General features: G+C 56.4%; 1 protein-coding gene across 5 annotated transcripts in view; it reads left to right on the top strand.

The window, feature by feature from the left end:
- The first annotated feature begins 6,438 nt into the window (after positions 1 to 6,438).
- Positions 6,439 to 18,927, top strand: part of SOX13 (SRY-box transcription factor 13) — a 48,329-nt gene continuing 35,840 nt past the window's right edge. The window contains exons 1-2 of one of the 5 annotated variants that reach the window (XM_084865862.1): positions 6,439 to 6,548; positions 6,614 to 6,641. The gene's annotated coding sequence lies outside the window, so the exon portion shown is untranslated. Of the gene's footprint in view, positions 6,561 to 6,613; positions 6,642 to 6,989; positions 7,243 to 18,927 lie in introns of those variants that run through there. The other 4 variants (XM_084865861.1, XM_084865860.1, XM_084865858.1 and 1 more) reach the window with 4 other exon arrangements.

Raw genomic sequence — 18,927 nt, 5'->3', positions numbered from 1 at the left:
TTCCAGACCCCCATCCCCTCAGTCTGTCTCCCACGTGGCCCTGAGAGGAAGGATAAAAGGAAAGTGAAAGTATCAGCTTCTCTGGATGGCCCTTTTCTCCTCCTCCTCCTCCTCCTCCTCCTCCTCCTCCTCCTCCTCCCTCTCTCTCTCTTCTCCCCACCATCGTTGCCATGGAGACCAGAACAAAGCCTCTCTTTCCCCTCTTTTCTGGATTGTTAATTGTCTTTTCTCCATGGTGCCTTTGTTAATTGTTGCCAGTCCCGCCCAGGATGAGGATCTAGGCCTCCTCAAGACCGGAAAGAGGACTAAGAACAAAAGTTAGGTGGTGGGGGTGGGGCACATAGCCAGGTGGAGGGGGAGGTAGAGAGGAGAGAGGAGGCAGCCGCAGGGTTTTTAACTGGCCCAGGCTTCTGGGAAGGGAGCACCTCTTCACCTCTTCACCTCCCGGCCTCAATCAGCTTCCTGTCCAAGTAGGGCCCAGTGTCCATCCCCGCTATGGGAAAGGACAGGAGAGAATGGACAGAAGAAAGAAAAACAGCCATTGTGTGTATGCACATGTGTGTGTGTGTGTGTGTGTGTGTGTGTGTCTTTGCACTGCACCCATTTCCAAGTAAGATATGCAGCCCGGTCTTTACTCCCAGCATTTGGGACTACCGGTAACTAAATGTACAGAGAGCATCGACCTATGAGCCAGGAGGTCATGGTTCGATTCCCGGTCAGGGCACACGCCTAGGTTGTGGGCTCCATCTCTAGTCGGGAGGGGGGGGGGGGTATGCAGGAGGCAACCGATCAATGACTCTCTCTCATTGTTGATGTTTCTATTTCTCGCTCCCTCTCCCTTCCTCTCTGAAATCAATAAAAATATATTTAAAAACAACAACAACAAAACAACACTCCCCAGGCAGTAGGACAAAGAGTTGCTACCCAAACAAGCTCCACTAGGTTGGCCTCCCCTGGCCTCCCCTGGCCTGACCTGCAAGTTCCCTCCTCTCCATGTCACAGACAAAATGGCCCTTGGTTAGGGGAGAGCCAGGTGGGGGCAGGGGAGAGGGGAGCAGGAAGGCCTTCAGGCGAAGCAGTGAGAAAGGCTTTCAGTGTGGCTCCCTCCTTCTACCTCCTCCCAGCCTTCTCGCCCTCACCCTGCTCCCGGAGCACTGAGGAGAGCTATTCACATAATTTGGTGAATTTAATCCTGGTGTGACTTCTCCCAAGAGAATTTGCGTTTTACGTCTTACCTCTAACTTCAGAGGTTAAAAAAGTGCGGGGCACCCCAGGACCCTGGGCACCTGCAGCCCCCACCAGGGTCTCAGGATCAGGCTCGGCAGCCGCAGGAAACGGAGACTCACCGAAGCCAATCAAAGTCGTCCCTTCAGCAAGTATCTTTTGAGCGTCTACAGCAGGCCCTCAGACAACGTCGTTTGCTTATAGGGTTGTTGAGATGTCCTGGGAACTTAACTCTTCTTTATATCCATTAGCCTACAGTGACATTGGCTTCTACACCTCATTTTTCAAGTCCAAGAATCGCTGAAACCGGTTTGGCTCAGTGGATAGAGTGTCGGTCTGTGGACTGGAGGGTCCCAGGTTCAATTCCAGTCAAGGGCACATACATTGGTTGCGGGCACATCCCCAGTAGGGGGTGTGCAGGAGGCAGCTGGTCGATGTTTCTCTTTCATCCATGTTTCTAGCTCTCTATCTTTCTCTTTTCCTCTCTGTAAGAAGTCAAGAAAAATATATTTAAAAAAAAAGTCCAAGAATCTATTGACATCATTAGGTGAGAACTCACTATCCTCTGGGCTCTGGAAATGAAGCGGAAATTAGAGCAGGCAAGGTTCTTCCCTCACAGCCGACACACAGTCTACAGGGGAGAGAGAAGAAGCACAAGAAAACAGAGGAAACCAACTGCATGCTAAGTGCTGAAGGAAGCAGGGCCCGAGGAGGGTAAGAGGGGAGAGGATGATTGCGGGTGGGGAAGAGGACAGAGGAAGGGACACATTTGCTGAGACCAGAGGGTGAAGAGGAGCCAGCTCTGGGAAGAGCAGGAGCGGGTGTGTGTGTGTGTGTGTGTGTGTGTGTGTGTGCTCCCCAGATAAACTGGTACTTACAGGGTCTGACGCCTACTTTAAGGCAGGTTTTCAGTATGGAAGATCTGATTGAGGCTGGGCAGAATCTGCGAGATAACAGTTTAGGATTGGAGGACACGGCGAGGGAAGGATCTCGAAAAATAAACAGTTGTTCGATAAGCTGGTGGTTTGCTGGGTTAAGCAAACTATTATCCCGGGGAGGGGGTTGTTGGGGCAGTCTATTGTTCAGATAAATGGATTTTCAGGAAATTTCGGAAGCAAATAATGAAGTTATTTACTGGTTTACAGTCCTATCTTCCCGGACGAGAAATCTCTGAGCCAAATATTGAAGTCACGTGGGTGGAAACAGTCTTCCTTCAATGATGCGCCTGCAGGTGGTCTCCGCTGGAGGCAGGGAGGCTGTGGGAGTCCAGCTGAGAGAGGATGAAGGCCTGGGCCAGTGTGGGGGCATCGAGGAAAGGGAAGGGGATGGATTGGCGCGTATTTTTGGAGATGGGTCAACGGCACTGATTGGATTAGATGGAAAAGGAGGAATCAAGGATGAGTCTTAGGCCTCAGCCACTGGGGAGGTGGTGGACCTCTTCCTGAGATGGGCCAGATGGTGAAGGGTGTCAGCAGGCTTGGGAGTAGGGGCTACAGGTTCACTTTTGAACATGTGATATTTAGGGGGTATGTGTGAGATCCTTGGGTAGGAATGTCAAGTGTGCGGTTGGATACATGCATCTGAAGTACATGAAACAGATGTAATGATTTAAATAAAAAATGGAAAGGATAGCCGAAACCGGTTTGGCTCAGTGGATAGAGCATCGGCCTGTGGACTGAAAGGTCCTGGGTTCAATTCCGGTCAAGGGCATGTACCTTGGTTGTGGGCACATCCCCAGTGGGGGATGTGCAAGAGGCAGCTCATCAATGATTCTCTCTCATTGATGTTTCTAACTCTCTATCCCTCACTCTTCCTCTCTGTGAAAAATCAATAAAAAATATATTTTTAAAATGGAAAGGATAATCAACATATAGTTGTCATTTAAACTATGGAAACTAATAAAATTTAACCTAGGGATAGAAGGTACAGAGAAAGGAAAAGGTGGCACAGGAAACACCCATTAGGAGACAAGGGTAGAGGAAGGGATATAGATAATGGGGGTTGGAGGGTGGGGGCTGAGGAAGGCAGCCAGGAGGCCAGAGGGAATTGAGGGGAGAGTGAAGTTGTGAAGTGAGTGTTTCAAGGAGGGAGTGGGCAGCTGGGTTAAATGGTGTAAATGTGATAGGTGTGCCTAGGAAATCCTATATAATAAAGAGGTGATATGCAAATTGACCACCACTCCAACACACAAAGATGGCCACCCTCATGTGGTCAAAGATGGCTGCCTCCATGTGGACACAAGATGGCCGCCACAAGATGGCCAGCAGGGGAGGGTAGTTGGGAGGGACCAGGCCTGTAAGGGAGGGCAGTTGTGGGTAAGCAGGCCTGCAGAGGAGGACAGTTGTGGGTAAGCAGGCTTGCAGGGGAGGGCAGTTGGGAGTGACCAGGCGTGCAGGGGAGGGCAGTTAGGGGCAAACAGGCTGGCAAGGGAGGACAGTCAGGGGTGACTGGGCCAGCAGGGGAGAGCATACTGTATATGAAAGTAGCTCCACCCATAAAACATAGAAGGCAGGTACTAAAAATACCCCAAGTTAGTGGCAGCGCTAGGGAAGAGTGGACAACTATGAAGGGAAATACAATGGGTGGGGGGTTTTGGAGAGAGGACAGCCCACCTCCCATCTCCTACCTCCCTGCTCTTCCTCTCTCAGTCTGCAGTGGCTAAGGACAGCTACAGGTAAGAACCCATAACGAAGCTGCCCACTGAAGCTTGATCAGGAGCCAGAGGAAAACATCCGAGTATATGGCAAACACAGGCATGCTGGCTGGTGGCCCCTGGCTAACTCCCCTGGTTTCCGAGATGGCTTCATTCACAGTCGCCCAAAAGCCAGGTTGTGATGAGTGAATACCGATTCCTCTGACCTGCTTATCGCCACCTGTTCCCTCCTTTCTGTCTTCCCTACCCCTGCCTTAGCCCACGCCGGCCTCCGGTTATTGCCCTGCCCTCCCTGTCTCCGGCTAGGATGATCTCTGCAGAGACCCTGCTTAGAATTCCTTACGGACTCCCCGTTCCCTTCAATCAACCAAATGATCAACAAGTATTTTTAAAAAATATATTCTTGTTGATTTCAGAGAGGAAGGAGGGGGGAGGGGAGAAAGAGAGAGAGAAGCACGCATCAATGATGAATCATTGATTAGCTGCCTCCTGCATGCCTCCTACTGGGGATCGTGCCTGCAACCTGGGCATTGCCCTGAAATTGAACCATGACCTCCTGGTTCATAGGTGGATCATCAACCACTGAGCCATGCCGGCTGGGCAGCAAGTACTTTTCAAGGGCCTGCTCTCTGCCAACCCGTGGACACACCCCCGCCCTAGTGGAGCTTACAGTCCAGTGCGGGGTGTGTGTGTGTGTGTGTGTGTGTGTGTGTGAGAGACAGACAAATGGACTGTTTTCACACTATCTGCGACTGGGGGCTCTGGAGCCCTTATACAGACGGGGCACCTGACCCGGATTGGCCTGTCAAGAGAGGCTCCAGGAGAGTTGATATCTACACCGGGAAGGAAAAGTTGAATGGAAAGAGTTAGCAACGAAGGCGATGGGGGATGATGAAATCTCACGCCCTTAGTAGGTCTGTGTGGTCAGCTGACCGTCAATTGCTGAGACCCTGGTCACCTACACCCCGGGCACGTTGTTTGCAGATCCACCACTGGCACTCCTTTAACCTGCTCCACTCCCACGGGTCCTTCCAAACTTCACATGACACTTTCCCCAGGAAGATGCTGACCCCCGCTCCGGCCCAGGTGCTTAAGGGGGCTCCATGCCTCCTGAACCCGCCCCGTCTCAGCACTCCTGCTCCACACTGTCATGATATGTTCCCTCATCTGTCTCCCTCACTAAGTGGGGATCTAGACAGGGCAAGGCGCTCTCTCATTCATCCTGGCGTCCCCTGCACCCAGCTGGGCCAGGCGTATTCTAGGTTTTGTTTTGTTTTGTTTTTTTAAAATACATTGAGCAGAGACCGGTTTGGCTCAGTGGATAGAGCATCGGTCTGTGGACTGAGAGGTCCCAAGTTCGATTCCCGTCAAGGGCATGTACCTTGGTTGCAGGCACATCCCTAGTGGGGGGTGTGCAAGAGGCAGCTGATCGATGATTCTCTCTCATCAATGTTTCTAACTCTCTATCCCTCTCTCTTCCTCTCTGTAAAAAATCAACAAAATATATTTTAAAAAATACATTGAATTAAACTCGCAGTGTTTCCCAAAGTGTGGAAGGGTACGGGAAGAGTTTGGTAGGGGTACGCGTTGCACCGGAGTTGGGTGGGGATATGCACTGCACCGTGCTTACCTGCACCTAATTCTACGTTCTCATGAGTAGGAGGGGTACTCAGCCATACGAAAATTATAGAAGGGGGACATATGTCAAAAGTTTGGGAAACACTGAATTAAAGGAACCCACCCCTCTATCTATACAGAACAGGTCAGGAAAAACTCACCAGGATGACAGGACTAGGGACTGGTCGGAAGCATCAGGGAGCTGTCTAGCTGCCGGAAGGATGAGGTTCCTAAGGGAGATTCTGAAATGGGGGTTTTAAAAACCCGACATCGAGTTTATCTGTCTGAAGGGGTTAGGACGCTGGGAGCTGGAGGAGGACAACTTCTTGGGGCTTGCCCTAAGGAGCTAAGAGTTTCTGTAGGACCCTCCTCCTTCCTGGGCCGTGGGAGAAGGCAGGATCCACGTCTCTTTAATATTCTCTCTGCCCCCACCCGCCCCCGCCTCTCGGGAGCCTCCGCTCTCCCCTTTGCACCCGACGTCTGCAGCTCCCGACTCCAGGATGGACCTGGCTGCAGGGAGGAGGAGGGAACTCTCTGTCCCTCCCTCCTCCTCCTCCATCTCCCCACCCTTCCTCCCTCCCTCCTCCTCCCCTTGCCCGCCGTGTCTCCCTCCCTCCCTCTTTCTCCTCGGAGGCTGTGGAGCCGCCTCGCCGCCGGCTCGCAGACCCGCCGGGGAGCGAAGTGCGGGTGCGGGTGCCCCCACCACCCGGGGCGGCGGGCCGCGCGGAGGCTCGTCCGGGACGGAGCCCGGGCGCGGGGCCGGGGAGCCGGGGAGCCGGGCGGCGGGCGGCGGGCCGGCGCCGCGTCCGGGGCAGGAAGGCGGCCGCAGCCGAGGGCAGAGGGCAGAGGGCGGAGAGCGGAGAGCGGCCTGGCCGCCGGGAGCCCCGCCCGGGACGCCGCCGGCCGCTGGGCGCGCACCCGGGCGGCCCGGAGTCCGGAGCGAGGCGCTGGCCGCCGGCGGGGGGCGTGCCCCTCCCCGCCCCGCGCGGCCGCTGCGCCGGGCATGTGAGCGGGAAGCCGGCCGCGGCGCAGGACGGCGGCGGAGCAGCAGCGGCAGCAGCGGAGCGCGGAGCCCGGAGCCCGGAGCGCGGAGCCCGGAGCGCGGAGCCCGGAGCGCGGAGCCCGGAGCGCGGAGCCCGGCGGAGTAGTAAGTGCCCCCCTCGCGCCCCCTCCCGCCCTCGGAAGTTTGACACTCGCGCCCCCGCGGGTCTGGGCACACGGCGCCTCTCATCGCTGCGACTTTCCATCCTTTGCAAAGTTTTCCCAGGAAGGATGGGTCCCCTCCCGGCCCCAGCAGCGCCGGCCGGCGGCGGGGCTCCTCGTGGGCGGCGGCAGGGTCGGCGCGGAGCGGGGTGGCCGCTGGCGAGGCCGCGGGCCGGTGCCGGTGCCCGTGCGCCCCGGGCGAAGCCCGCTCCGGGAGGCGCGGCGGCGGGTCTCGCACGGCGGCATCCCGTCCCCTCGCCCCGTTCAAGGACTTCCCGGCAGGAAGCCCCGGCGACCTGGGAGCGCCCCGAGCGGGTCTCCGGGGCCGGCGCCCAGACGGAGGTTCCCCCTCGCCCCGCCCTGCGTGTGGGGTGCGGGGCTCCCGCCAGAGCCACCCTGCCCGCCCTCCAGGCCGGTCCCCCCGCCGGCCAGCCGGGCGCTGCATCCTGTTTGTTTTCTGCGCCGCTGCTCCCGCCTCACCCCCTCCCGCCTCCACCTCCCACCTTCTCCCTGCGCCCCCCGCCTCCCGCCGGAGAATGCCGGAGGTGAGCCTTTTCTTCCCGGTTTCACCGTCCGCGCACATCGCGCCCGGGGGTGGGAGGTGGGGGGGGGGGGCAGTCCTGTTCCCAGCGGTTCGCCATTGTTTTCCCACCCGCGCGGCCGGTGCGTAAACACACACAGTCTCTCTCCTGCTCTCGATCTCTGACCGTCTCGGTGTCTCTGTGTCTCCCTCTGCTTCACACCCGCGTGCACACACTCTGCTCCGAGTCCCGAGACGCGCGGGGATGGCCGCGGGGTCTCCAGCTGCGGGACCAGCCGGCAGCTGCTGGGTGACTCCTCCGGAGCCGGGGCGGGGGGCGGACCGGAGTGGCCGGGGCGGGGGGCCGGGGTGTCCCGAGAGCCCCGGGCTGAGCTCGGGCGGGAAGTGCATGTTGAACTTGAGCCCCGGACCTTTCCGGGGGGACCCCAGCGCACAGCGGCGGCTCCGCCCGCGGGGTGGCCGGCAGCTGGGAGGACTCCAGTGGCGCTCTTGGCAGCCGCGGCGGGCCCGGGCCCGGGCAGGGAGGAAGCCGGGGAGTCTTCCTGGGAAGTTTGCTGGGTTCTGTGGGAATTTCCGGGCGGGGCGCCCCGGCGCTGGGGAAGGGTCCGGCGAAAGCAGCCAGGGAAGATGCTGCTGCTCCCTCCGGGGGGCGTTTGCAGGGACCCTGTCTTCCGCGGGCTGCTCCCTGAAGAGGCTGCGTTCCAGATGCTGGGGTTCAGGACAGACACGGGGGACCCAGTTCCCCACCAGCGTGTCCTTTAACTTTTCTAGATTTTCCCCTTATGCAGAGTGGGCAGAGGTATGCACACATCTTTGGAATTGGCATCCAATAATTAGTTAAAGAATAGTGGTCTGAAAGAAAAATTAAACAAGAATCGTGGTTTGCAAGGCAGGAACTGCAGGAGGGCAGGGACCCCTCTCATTGTAGCTCTGAAAGGCAGCATAGCTTAGTGGTTGAGAGCCCAGGCTCTGGAGTAGATCCCCTCGGTATTGCCACTGGCAACAGGATCTTGAGCAGTTTGATCTGACTGCTCTGTGCCTCGCTTTGCTTGTCTGTGAAATGGGTTTAAATTCGAACAGTACCTTCTTCATAGGGTTGTCTCGAGGATCAGAAGGCTTATGAATAAAGCACACAGTGCCCAGCACAGAGTAAGTGCTGGGGAAATGTTAGCTGTTCTTGTCCTTATTGCTAACCTGACCTTGTCCAGAGCCCAGAGAGCACTCCTGGATCGTGCTCCCTTCATCAATTACAATGATAATTGTCCGCTTCTGAGAAGGGAGAAACCTCACACTTCCCACCCTTTCCTGTTTTCCGCTCGTTAAATCCTCCCTTACTCCTTTTTCTAGTTCCATCTTGTTAAGCCTTTTATCTTTTCTTTCGTGCCCCCTTCCTTCCTCCCTCTCTTTCTTCACAATTTTTATGAAAGGCACTTCATTCCCTCCTTTAAAAAAAATCAATCTTGGCCCAACGGCAGTGTTCTCAGTGGAAATCAGGCCCCAGGAAGTGTCTCCACGGGGGGGCCTGCCCCCTGAGGACAGGGCACGGGCTGCTGGCTCCGGGATTGGATGTGCATTTGTGTCTCGGGGCTGGGTGAATTTCCAGAGAGCAGAGCCCAGGTGTCTGGGGCCCCGGGGAAGAGGCAGGTGGGCCGGGCCGGGCGGGCGGGCAGGGCTGTTCCTGGGGAAGGTGGTGTCTGTGCTGCCTGCTGGCTGCGGCTCCCTTGGGAACCTGGAACCTGCCCCGGGTGGAATGGATATGGGATGTGGGGTACATGATGGGCCACAGTGTCCCCTCCCAACGCTCCACTTGTATACAGAGTATTTTCTAGGAATGTGGGTTTGTCCCAGCTCCTTGGATTCCGGACTCTGAGCGGGGGACAGGGGAAGAGCAGGCAGCTGCCGGCCACCCACGCTGTCTCTCTCTCTCTCACACAATGGGCTCTCTCTCCTTCCCCTGACCCTCTGACTCCCAGCCCAGGCAGGAGGGAGGATGGCCAGGTGATTGGCTCTTGGTGCTCGGAGATCCTGCAGGTGGGCGTCCGGGGATGAGAACCAGCCAGTGCAACCATCCCCAGCCATTCCTTTGACAGAAATTGGCTGAGCACCTACACGTGCCAGCAATGGGGTGACAGGATAGAGAACATACGTGTGGGGGGTGGGCAGGGGTGGCCCTCGTTTGGGAAGCCAGTGAGAGCTGCCCTGGGGAGAGGACAGCTCCGTGAGGCCTGAGGTAAGGAGCCTGAGGTAAGGAGCCAGTGGCACAAAAAGGAAGGAAGCAGATGAAAAATGGTTGAGGCCAGAACTGGGTTGGCAACAGCAGTGTGGCCGGAGGGGGACCGGGGAGATCCGAGGGGTGCGGAGCCTGGGCACGGGGACCTGGTAGGACTGACTGGTTAGGAGCCTGAGTTTTACAGCCAGGGCGATGGAAGCCACTGGAGAGAGAGTGATGGGATCAGATCTGATTTACGGTTTTAAAAGGTTAGTTGGTACACAAGACGCGGTAATCAGAGTTGCCCCAGGGGAGGGAGACGGCGGCTGAGGGATGGATGGAGAGATGGTGTTTTCACTGGAGAGACTCTTTTGTCCTTTCTGACTGCGGGACCATGTGCACGTTTCAACCTTACCTCCCCTCGCCCAAGCCCAAACCCAAACCCAAACCCAAACCAAAAAGCATCTTTAGAAAAAGGTTAGTTTGTAAACTGGAAACTATATAATAAAGAGGGTAAAAATGGCATAACGCCATACTATAGTACCGACTTCACAAAGATAATTAGATGTCTGCACACGTGCAGGATGTACACAGAGAAAACTAGACGGCCAATTTTTTACAGAGGTAAATTCTAGATCCTGGACATATGGTGGTTTTTACTTCCTTTTGTATCTTCTGTTGACTTTTCCAATCTGCTTTTATAAGGTGGAAAAAAAATGTTAAAAAAATTGCTTCAGCTGCTAGGAGGCTGACTCGGAGCTGGAGTGATGTCTTGGGTGAGGGGGGCCGGCGGGACATGGTTCTGGAGGTCAAGCCAACAGGTCTCCCTAACACCCTTGACTGAAACGATGTTCTGTTGCCTGGAGATGTTGTAACCAGGAGTGTGGGGATGAGTGATGTGAAGGGGCCATTTCCAGTGCTGCCCTGGTTTTGGAAATGACTCCGATTTCAGCCACATTCTTATCTCCGTTTTAACTCCTGGGGGTGGGGGGTGGGGGGAGAGTGGGAGAGGACAACCTGGGGCCCCTCCTGAATATCTTGCTACTTTATTAGCAGATTCAGGGCAATGTGATGTGTAAAGGGCCCTGGGGTATGTGCAGTACATAACATCTCCGAGCCTCCGTTTTCCCGTCTGTGAAATGGGACAATAACAATGAGACTCCCTATCTCTTAGAACATCTGGTCAGGATCTGCAGTAGGAGGTCCGTGCATGGTGGGGGTCTGGAGCTTGCTGTTGCCGGACAAGTATTTGCTTGGGCTACCCTTGATTCTGCAAAGGTTTCCGCCTCTCTTGGGGTGCTTTGAGACTGGCCCTTTCTGGGTAGCTCCCTGAGTGAGTAGGTCACTAGGAAGCCGCAGCCGATGGGGATGCCTCTGGAAAAGGTGGAGTGAAATGCAGCTGTGCCCTGCGCCCCTCCCCCAGCCACCCTCAGGGGCAAAGCGGAGTGTTTGCAGAGGGCTCTGTGCTGGGAAGGCCTGGCCAGGCCCACAGCAGGTCGTGCTTTGACTGAGAATTATTTTTGTGCGTGGTGTTTGCGTAAGAGGGCTCCCTGCTGCCGGAACTTCTGCTGCTCCCCTCTCTGGAGCCGGATGTGCCAGCCAGGTCGGCTGTGCCTATGGCCAGGCGGGGAGCCTGGGCCCAGGAGGGTCACTGGAAGGACCCTGACACCTTCCTGCTCCCACACAGGAAGGCGTGCCCGGGATGGGAGTCTGCCTGGGTGACCCCATTGTGAAAATTAAAAAAATCATTAATTGATTTTAGAGAGAGAGGAAGGGGGCGGGGTTGAGGAGGAGAGCAAGAGGAACACGGGTTTGTTGTTCTGCTTACTTATGCATTCGTTGGTTGATTCTTTTTAAAAAAATATGTTTTTATTGATTTCAGAGAGGAAGGAAGAGGGAGAGAGAGAAACATCAATGATGAGAGAGAATCGTTGATCTGCTGCCTCATGCATGGCCCTCACTGTGGATCAAACCTGGGACCCTTCAGTCTGCAGGCAGACGCTCTATCCACTGCGCCACTGGCCAGGGCTCACTGTTTGATTCGTGATGGGAACTGGACCTGCAACCTTGGTGCATCTATCAGGATGATGCTCGAACCAACGGAGCTACTCTGTTAGGGCGAGGGCAGCCCCGTTTCGAGTGCCTCTTCTTTGGTCCTCCTTCCAGCTCCGGGGAAAGACGTGGTGGGCAGGTTTGTGACAGGCAGCTCAGCAGGGCCGCCTTCAGCCTCCTCTAGTTTCTGGGGTCACGCTCTGACAGGCAGCAGTTTCTTTAGAAAGTTTCTCTGAGCAGCGGGGGTGCGGTAGTTCCCTCCTGAGGGTGGGGTGAAGTGGGGAGGAGTGCCTGCTGGTCGGCCTGAGTGCCACGGACCCCCCTTCCCCCCAGAAACCCACGGGACCATCTGTGCGCCAGCCTCCAGGTGCCGAGGCCCTTGGGCTCCCCCAGGAAGAGGTTTCGTCCACCTGTGGGGCCCATAGCACGGACCCCGCAGGGACCGGCGGCTCGGCTGCCCCTGACCCGCCCCCCCGGTGTGGTGACCTGCCGTAGTTGGGAGGGGCCGGGTGCCTGGGCCCCCCGGCTCTCGCCTGGGTGGCCCCAGAGAAGGGACAGCACCAGGGGTTAGACCCAGAGGCGGGGAGGTGAGTGGGAAGTGGCTGGGGCTTCCCCTGCCTCCTCCCAGGGTCACCTGTGGGCAACCCCAGGATGTGCCGTGTGCACATGGGGACCAGCCAGGGGGACGGGGACTGGGACTTGTACCCAGAGATTGAAGGTTCCAGCCAGAGATGTTTTATGGGGCTGGGGAGGGGGGCAGGGAGGCGGGGGGAGAGGTGTGTATGGGATAGTACAGGAGAGGCAGGAAGATGGGGGGCACAGTCTCTCTCCCCTTTTTCCTAAATAGCATCACTGCCCAGGTGCTTTTGTCACCAGGAAGCCTGAGCAGGCCCTGAAATAGGAATTGGGTTCCCTCGTCCTTGATACAGCCCGGCATTCTGCTCCCCTCCCTGCAGAAGTGGCCTTAGCATTTGAATGGCCTTGGCAGAAAGCCCCATACACAGCCTGGGGGGTTGTGGCCCGGTTTGGGGGGAGGGGCTTCGAGTCCACACCCACCGTGTCCCTCCCATGTCTTCTGGGGAGATGTCCAAGGTTGGGTGCCTGTCAGTAATTGAACTTGAGGAGCCTGGGAGGGGCCCACAGACTGAGCAGGAGCCCTCGGCCTCCTTCCCTGGTGGCTCAGCTCTGTGCTCCCTGCCAGGCCCGGAGCTCCCCGGGGGATCCGCCCCAGAGGAGGCCAGACCGGGCTCCGCCCCTGGCCCTGACTCCCCCATCCCCGCCCCTGCTTGACTCAGAATGGAATGTGCAGCCTGTGGAACTGGACGGAGTAAAAACTGGCTCCCCGAGGGCCTGACCCGGCCCCCTCCTGCCCTTCCAGGTCCTTAGCTGGGCTAGAGGTGCCCCTGGCTGCCCCAGACCCTGTGCGGAGCGGGGGCAGAGGTACATGCCACAGGGGCCCAGGGTCGGCCATTGGAAGGGGGTTAGTCCAAGAGGAGGGTGGGTGGCCACTTAGAGGCCAGGGTGAAACAGGCAAAACAGACCCCCTCCCCACCTCCAGTAGCTGGGGTGGCCTGCCCTGGTCCCACAGCCTTTGGTGACTCCTCTCTCTCTCTCTCTCTAAATATATTTTATTGATGTTTTTCAGAGAGGAAGGGAGAGGATGAGAGAGTTAGAAACATCGATGAGAGAGAAATGTTGATCAGCCACCTCCTGCACACCACCCACCGGGGATGTGCCCGCAACCAAGGTACATGCCCTTGACCGGAATCGAACCTGGGACCCTTCAGTCTGCAGGCTGGCGCTCTATCCGCTGAGTCAAACTGGTTAGAGGGGTGACTTTTAAAAATTGTGGCTCATACTTATTATTCCTATAGTTTCCAAAAGTAGTAAAACCATGTACTTTTGTCATCAGGATGGAAAGAATTTGAAATCTGTCTAGAACTGACAGCGGGACAGAAAAAGTGGTCACCAGTGGACTCCCTGGGAGACCCAAAGGAGCCGGGGCTTGACCAGCGCTAGGATCTCCCGCAGAGAGAGGGCCCGGCGGAGAGGGGACGGGTAGGAGGAGAAGCCTGTAAGACCGGCGGAGAGGGGACGGGTAGGAGGAGAAGCCTGTAAGACCGGGCGGGTTCCTTCAGGTGACAATTGAGTGGGCCCCAGAGTGGGCTCAGCTGGGGTGGGCGGCCCCGGTGCCCAGGCCCTCGAGACTCCTGCTTTGGCCCTGGCACCTGGGAGGAGCGAGGAAATGGAGAGAAGCCTGGGCTGAAGCTGACCTCACGTGACTCCAAAGAATTAACTCTCGCCCGGCCCGGCTGCAGCGGCGGTCGGTTGAGTGTTGTCCTGGGCACCACAAGGTTGCCCTTTCTATTCCGGATCAGGGTGCATGCCTGGGTTGGGGTGCGATCCCCAGTTGGGACACGTACAGAGGGCGCAATAGATGACTCTCACCTCCCTCTTTCTCTCTCTCTCTCTCTCTCTCTCAGCATGTCCTCCTGTGAGGATTAAATAAAAACAAACCCTTGCCTGCCACACGAGGCCGGCCCTGCGCCCTCCTTAGCGTGCAGAGTGAGGGAAGTTCTGTTTCGGGGGGGTGGGGTGGGGTGGAGCTCTCTGGAAACCTGGCCCCTCCCCGCCCTGAGAGCCTGAAGCCATCCATTCCCTCACGCTGGGAGGCCTCTGTCCTGGGCCTGTCCCAGAGGGTGCAGTGGGTGGGGAAGGAAGGGGAATAAAAGGTTAGTGGGAGGGGCTGGAAGGACACCCGGTGCAGGTACTACCAGGCCCTCCCTCCGAGGCAGGTGGGGTGAGGCTGGTGGGTGCGGGGAGTGGATGGGGAGTGAATAGAGCTGTTGAAAGCAGAAGGGAGTGGCCCCTCCAGCCCGGCCGATTCCCTGGCTTACCTGGCTCCCTGTTTCTCGGCTGGCGGAGAGGGTGTGCATGCATGTGTGTGTGTGTGTGTAGGCAGCCGGTGGGGGCTCAGTCAGCCCCTTCTGGTGCCTAGGGGGGGCAGTGTCTCTGAGAGACCCCGGGAGACCGTGGAGACCTTAGGCCAGGCAGCACAGGGGAGAGCGGACTGGGAGGAGAGCCAGGCAGTGGTGTGGGGCCTTGCTGAGGAGAGGCAGAGGGGGGACCCTCCTCTCCGCCCTCCTCACTGAGTTCCAGTCCCCAGCAGCCTCTGGGCCGCACACAATTGGGGTTCCCGTCCCAGTCTATCTGGAGAGCAGCAGGCCGTGGGCAGCACCTCCTTCCCTCCCGTCTCTGAGCTCAGCCTCCTGCTGCTGTCCTGGGAGCGTGGAACCACGGCCGCCCTCACTCCAGGAGTGGGTGGGGCGGGAGTCTGGCCAGGTGAGGGGCCGGAGAGAGGTGGGGGTGGGGTGGGAGGGGAAGGGTTAGTGGTGGGGGCTGTGGGCTCTGCTGGCTGGGGCTGGGGGCGGGGCAGAGAGGGCGGCCTCTCCCCTTGGTTCGGGAGATGGGCTCAGCTCAGCCTTCACTCACCCGCACCCTCGCCAGGAAACAGGTCAGAGGACAGAGGAAGGGGCCTGAGCCCCAGCGGGCCTGGGGCAGAGTGTGTACGTAGCGGGAGAGCTTCCTCTTCGGAGGAAGTGAAGGGATGGACTTGACTGCTGTCTGCCAGAGCGTGACTGCAGCAAGGACACGAGTCCAGGTGCATGAGGCTCTGTGGGTTGTGCCGGGCCATCTGCACAGCTGTTCCCGACGGCTCTGCTGGAACTGGCTCAGCATCGGGGGCCCATTGCTCTCATGCCACTGATGTTTGTTTCTTGTCGTTGATTTTTAATTTGTAAATATTACTTTTAATTATAGTTGGCACACAATAACATATTAGATTCTGGTGCACGAGACAGTGAACCAACATCTGTATACCTTGCAGAGTGGTCCCCCACGAAGTCTGTCGTCATACATGCTGATCATGCTATTGACTCTGTGCCTTATGCGTTACATTGTAACTGGAAGTTTGTACTTCTTAATCCTCTTCCCCTTCCCTACCCAACCCCCCCCTCTCTGGCAGCCAGGAGTTTGTTCTCTGTATCTGGGAGTTTCTGTTTCGTTTGCTTATTCATTTATTTTGTTTTTTTAGTCTACATACGGGGTGGGCAAAAGTAGGTTTACAGTTGTATGTGAAGCAGAGTTTATTTATTAATTGTATTATTTTCCATATGAACAACTGTGACTCTACTTTTGTCCACTCCATATAAGTGAAAAGATAAGGTATTTGTCTTTTCTTTTTTTGTGTATGCAATTTTTATTTATTTGTTTTAAATGTGTGCATATGTATATTTTTAATTTCAGAGAGGAAGGGAGAGGGAGAGAGAAACATTAATGATCAGAGAATCATTGATTGGCTGCCTCCTGTATGACTGAAAAGATAAGGTATTTGTCTTTCATTGTTTTGTGTATGCAATTTTTTATTTATTTATTTTAAATATGTGTGTGTGTGTGTGTGTGTGTGTATATATATATATATATATATATATATATATATATATATATATTTAATTTCAGAGAGGAAGGGAGAGGGAGAGAGAAACATCAATGATCAGAGAATCAATGATTGGCTGCCTCCTGTATGACCCCCTTTAGGGATTGAGCCTGCAACCCAGGTATGTGCCCTGACTGGGAATTGAACTGTGACCTCCTGGTTCGTGTCACGCTGAGCCGAACAGGCCGGGCAGGTATTTGTCTTTCTGTCTGACTTATCTCACTTAGTAAAATGCCCTCTGGGTCCATTCATGCTGTAGCAAATGGAAAATTTCATGCTTTTTTATTGCTGAGTAATAGTCCATTGTTTGTATACCACATCTTTGTCCATTCATCTATTGATGGACACACAGGTTGCTTCAGTAAAAAATGCTTGTAATAATGAACATTAGTGTGGGTATGTCCTTTTAAATGAGCACTTTTGCTTTTTTGGGGGGATAAATACCCAGAAGTGAAATTGCTGCCTCATACTGTAGTTCTGTTTTTAATTTTTTGAGGAACTTCCATATTGTTTTCCATAGTGGCTGCACTCATTTACATTCCCGCCGGCAGTATGCGAGGGTTCTCTCTTCTCCGTGTCCTCGATAACACTCCTTATTTATTGCCTTTTTTTGGTGAGAGCTGTCTGACCGGCGTGAGGTTGGGACCTATGGTTTTCATAATGTAAATCCTCTTCTCTCCCACCACCTGGACTGAGAGCCACCCTCCCCCACAGGCCACCCCCAGTCCGGAGGTGGTTCTAGGCTATTGCCGGACACAGCGCGGGGACCAGAATTGCGTGCAGGCGCGGGTGCGAGTGTGTTGGGCGGCTTAGAGGGGGTCTCGAGGTGGACTGTCCCCACTGTCCGTGGCGTTGGAAAGGTGGCCACAGGTACAAAGGGCCCTGTGATTCCTAAGTTGCAGACGTCCCGCTTTTGGCGGGACAGTCCCGATTTTAGCGGGACGTCTGGTCACCTTAGTTTAGGAGGGGGTGGGAAAGACTGACGACAGGTCCTTTAGCCAGTCTCCAACCCAAGGGTCTCCGCTGCCTCCTTCCTTCTCCCTCTCCTGTCATCAAACCTCACCCACCCCTTGCCCTTCAGGACCCTTGATCTCACCCATGGGGGTTTACCAACCTGAATTCACGTCCTGGTGACACATCAGCAGGTAACCCCTGAGCACCTGGGCCTCTTAAGCAGCCACGCGCCTTCATAAGCCCAGAGCTGATTGACAGCGCGGGAAGGTGTGGGGCGGAGTGGATGTTGGGGTGTGCGTGGGCCTGCTCTGTTCACCCGGGCACCCAGCATTCGGGCCCGCTCCCCCTCCCCCGGGGCTGTGAGAGCAGCCTCGCTGCTGCACAGTTTTGAGGAAGATAAAGAGGAGTCAATAATCAGCTGGGCCGAAACCGGTTTGGCTTAGTGGATAGAGCATTGGCCTGCGGACTGAAAGGACCCAGGTTTGATTCCGGTCAAGGGCATGTACCTTGGTTGCGGGCACATCCCCAGTGTGGGGTGTGCAGGAGGCAGCTGGTCGATGTTTCTCTCTCATCGATGTTTCTGGCTCTCTGTCCCTCTCTCTTCCTCTCTATAAAAAAATCAATAAAATATATATTATAAAAAGAATAATTGGTTGGATCCTGACTGACAGAAGTGAAGGTAGGGAGGTGCGGGGGTTCAGGGCTTCCAGGAGCACCCAAGAGGGGGCACCACAACCAGATGTGGGCAGTCAGGGAAGGCTCCCTGTCAGAGGAAACAAGGACCTAGAGGAGGAGGAGGAGACAGCTTGGCGGGAACCAGTCACCCTGACTTTGGGGAGGGGGGTGAGTGTGGGGCGTTCAAAGACGGGGTGGCGAGCGGCCCCCGGCACCCAGAGGCTGTTTTCCGCTGTGAGCTGTGTGTGCCAGCCCAGGGGGAGCATAGGTTTTGTTTTGTTTTTTATTTATTTTTTAAAAAAAAGATTTTGTTGATTTTTTTTTTTTTTTTTTTTTTTACAGAGAGGGATAGAGAGGGATAGAGAGCTAGAAACATCGATGAGAGAGAAACATCGACCAGCTGCCTCCTGCACATCCCCCACCGGGGATGTAGCCGCAACCAAGGTACATGCCCTTGACCGGAATCGAACCTGGGACCCTTCAGTCCACAGACTGATGCTCTATCCACTGAGGCAAACCAGTTTCGGCAGGGAGCATAGGGCTTTTTTTTTTTTGGGGGGGGGCGGTGTTGGCTGCCTGTGGTTCAGTGTGATGCTGCGGGTACAGTGGACTCAGGCGCAGTGTGGTGTGTGGCCCGAGTGGCCCGGGTATTGGTAGGAAAGGGTGTCGGGGTGGGAGGGTCTCCGTGGCAGGATTGCCAGGGCCAACTGCAAATGAGCCAGGCTGGCGTGAAATGCCTTTGCTGCTTCCCTCCTCCCCTCCCCTCTCCTCCCTGCCCGCCCCTCCCCTCCCCAGAATCAACAACTGTGTCAACAGCAGGGTGATTGTGCTTGGCCAGCAGCCTCCGGGGCTGCCAGGACTGGGCAGGTGCTGGCAGGGGCTGGGGAGCCCCGCCGGGAGCGGGCTGGGCCTGGCTGCCAGGCTGCAGGATAAACACGGCCGCACACAGGCGGCCGGCGGGCTGCCGGGAGGCCGCAGGCAGCAGGGAGAACAGGTGTCTTAGGAGCGAGGCAGACACAAAGGGCCTCTTGTCTCCTCCCCCCTCGGCCCCGGGGAGCAGCCCCCTCCTCCAAGCCCAGCACCCGGGGTCATGTCAGCCAGGGGCTGCTGGGGGTGAGGGAGGGGCAGGTGCTGACCTCCAGACCCCCCTGCCCCCTGCCCCTGGGTGCTTGTTTTTTCTTGCCCGAGATGAGGTGAAACCAGTGCTGACTGCGTGCAGGAAGGTAGAGGGGGAGGCGGCCCCACTAGTCCCACCCACCACCAGGCCACTGCGAGTCTGTCCCACCTGAAGGCCTGCAGGACTC

The sequence above is a fragment of the Pipistrellus hanaki genome (assembly GCF_964339955.1).
Source record: "Pipistrellus hanaki genome assembly, chromosome: 18".
In the NCBI taxonomy this organism is placed as follows: Eukaryota; Metazoa; Chordata; class Mammalia; order Chiroptera; family Vespertilionidae; genus Pipistrellus; species Pipistrellus hanaki.
Note: the sequence above shows the minus strand (reverse complement) of the source record. Positions and strands in the feature narration are given on the sequence as shown.